Raw genomic sequence first — 2,947 nt, 5'->3', positions numbered from 1 at the left:
TTACCATAAACTGGGTGGCTTAAACAAGAAATATTTATTTCTCATAGTTCTGGTGGCTGGGAAGTCCAAGATCAAGGCATCAGCATGGTTGAGTTCCAGTAATGCTGATTGCAGACTGCTGATTTCTTATTTTATTCCTACATGGTGGAAAAAGAGCAAGCTAATTCTCTGGCCTCTTCTGTCAAATTTGTAAAATTTCATGTTCAGACATGTAAAAGTTATAATGCTTATTTCAAATTGAGAATCAGTAGGGTGATATGCATTTTATCAAGAAACATAATTATCTCCATATATAAACTAATTTTAAATATTACAGTTTATTTTTCCAGGTACTAATTCCTTGGCTCATATAAAATGTATACTTCAGAAAATCTCTTTCCCTGTTTCTGCTTTTTATTCCAATTTTATAACTTGTCATAAAAAATGAAATAAGATAAATGTAAATGCTGTGTAATTCAGCTATCTGGAAAAGGACATCATTCTTCTGATGACACTAAACATGTAGATGAGGAATCACAGTGGAGGGAAGCTATCCTAGTGGGACCAAGTATCCCAGTGGTCACAGACTTAAGGGAAGGGATTCCGGATGTTAGGGATGTACGGGAGGAAAAATACCATTCACTTCCACCATCTTTTTGTCCATAGTCAATTTTGTCTGAGAGTAGTGATTGCTATAGACGTGAAGAGCTAAGAAAGACAGATTCATCTTCATTTCTGACCATTTCACCTCCAAATATGCATTAGAAGCACTAGTGTACACTAATTTTATTAGTCCTGTCCTCCTGCAAGCCTGGAGGACATTGCCTGTGTCCCCCACATTGACTTCTTCAAGCAGTTTTTGATTCAATTGTTTCCACCCCGACATAACATAAAAGACAATATGGAACACACAAGTAACATTTATATCCTGGAAGGCGTGCTCTACCTCAGAGAGATGACAGATGTCTCCATGTATAAAGTTGATTCCTTCCAGAATGGTTTGAGCAGGGATACTTATGTCAAACAGAATCACATGGACTCCCTTCTGATTCAGAAACAGCCTAGGCAGAACCCAAAATATCTACCACTTCCTGTAATGACAACAATTTCTTTTTAAAAAAATATAATTTTGACTTTTATTTTATATTCAGGGGATATAGCTGCAAGTTTTTATACAGGTATGTGGCATAATGTTGATGTTTAGGACATGGATTCCATCACCCAGGTAGTGAGCATATTATGTAACACGTAGTTTTTCAACCCATCTCCCCTTCCTCCTGCCCCTTCTAATAGTTCACAGTGTCTAGTGTTACCATATTTATGTCAATGTGTACTCAGTGTTTAGCTCCCACTTACAAGTGAGAACAAGCTGTATTTGGTTTTCCATTCCTATATTATAATAATTTACTTAGGGTTATGGCCTCCAGTTGCATCCATGTTTCTGAAAAGGACATGATTTCATTCTTTTTTATGGCTGTGTAGTATTCTGTGGTGTATATGTACTGCATTTTAAAAATTCAATCTACCATTGATAAGCACCCAGGTTAATTCCATGTCTTTGCTATTGTGAATAATGCTGTTATGAACATACAGGTATATGTCTTTTTGGTAGAATGATTTATTTTCCCTTGGGTATATGCCCAATAATGGGATTGGTAGGTTAAATGGTAGTTCTAAGTTATTTGAGAAATTTTCAATTGCTTTCCACAGTGGCTGAACCAATTTACACTCTCCTCAACAGTTTATAAGCATTCCCTTTTATGCACACACAGCCTCACCAGCATCTGTTGTTGTTTGACCTTTTCATAATAGCTATTCTGACTGGGGTGAGATGGTATCTTATTGTGGTTTTGATTTGCATTGCTCTGATGATTAGTGATGTCGTACATTTTTTCATATGTTTGTTGGCCACTTGTATGCCTTCTTTTGAGAAGTATCTGTTCATGTCCTTTGCCCATTTTTTAATGGGGTTATTTGTTTGTTTTTTCTTGATTTGTTTGAGTTCCTCATAGCTTCTGGATATTAGATCTTTGTTGGATGCATAGTTTGCAAATATTTTCTCCTATTATGTAGATTGTCTGTTTACTGACAGTTTCTTTCGATGAGCAGGAGCTTTTTAGTCTAATTAGGTCCCACATGTCAGTTTTTGGTTTTGTTGCAATTGCTTTTGGGGACTTAGCCAAAAATTCTTTGCCAAGGCTGATGTCCAGAATACTGTTTTTCCTAGGTTTTCTTCCAGGATTCTTATAGTTTGAGGTCATACATTTAAATCTTGAATTCATTTTGAGTTAATTTTTGTATACAATGAAAGGTAGGGGTCCAGTTTCATTCTTCTGCATATGGCTAGCTAGTTATTCCAGCATTATTTATTGAATAGGGGATCATTTTCCCATTTTTTTGTGGGCTTTGTCAAAGAGCAGATGGCTATAGGTATGCAGAACTGCTTCTGGATTATCTATTCTGTTCCATTCATCTGTCTTTTTTTGTACCAGGACCAAGCTGTTTTGCTTACTGTAGCCTTATAGTATAGTTTGAAGTCGGGTAGTGTGATGCCTCCAGCTTTGTTCTTTTTGCTTAGGATTGCTTTATCTATTCGGGCTCTTTTTTGGTTCTATATGAATTTTAGAATAGTTTTTTTCTAGTTCTGTGAAAAATGACATTGGCAGCTATAGCATTAAATCTTGAAACTGCTTTGGGCAGCATAGCCATTTTAACAATATTGATTCTTCCAATCCATCAGCATGGAATTTTTTTTTTTATTTATTTGTGTCATCTGTGATTTCTTTCAGCAGTGATTGTCAGTTCTCCTTGTAGAGATCTTTTTTCTTTTTCACATTATGGAATCTTTATTTTTTATGTGATTTCTGTACATAAGGAGTATGAGAGTAACCCTGTCACAAATGAAACTAATTTACTAGAATAAACAATGACAAAACTGAACTGGCATTTGATGTAAATCCATAGGCGT

The sequence above is a fragment of the Hylobates moloch genome, unplaced genomic scaffold (genome assembly GCF_009828535.3).
Source record: "Hylobates moloch isolate HMO894 unplaced genomic scaffold, HMol_V3 SCAFFOLD_10, whole genome shotgun sequence".
Taxonomy (NCBI): Eukaryota; Metazoa; Chordata; class Mammalia; order Primates; family Hylobatidae; genus Hylobates; species Hylobates moloch.
The sequence above is the reverse complement of the archived record's forward strand: the minus strand, read 5'-3'. Positions refer to the sequence as shown.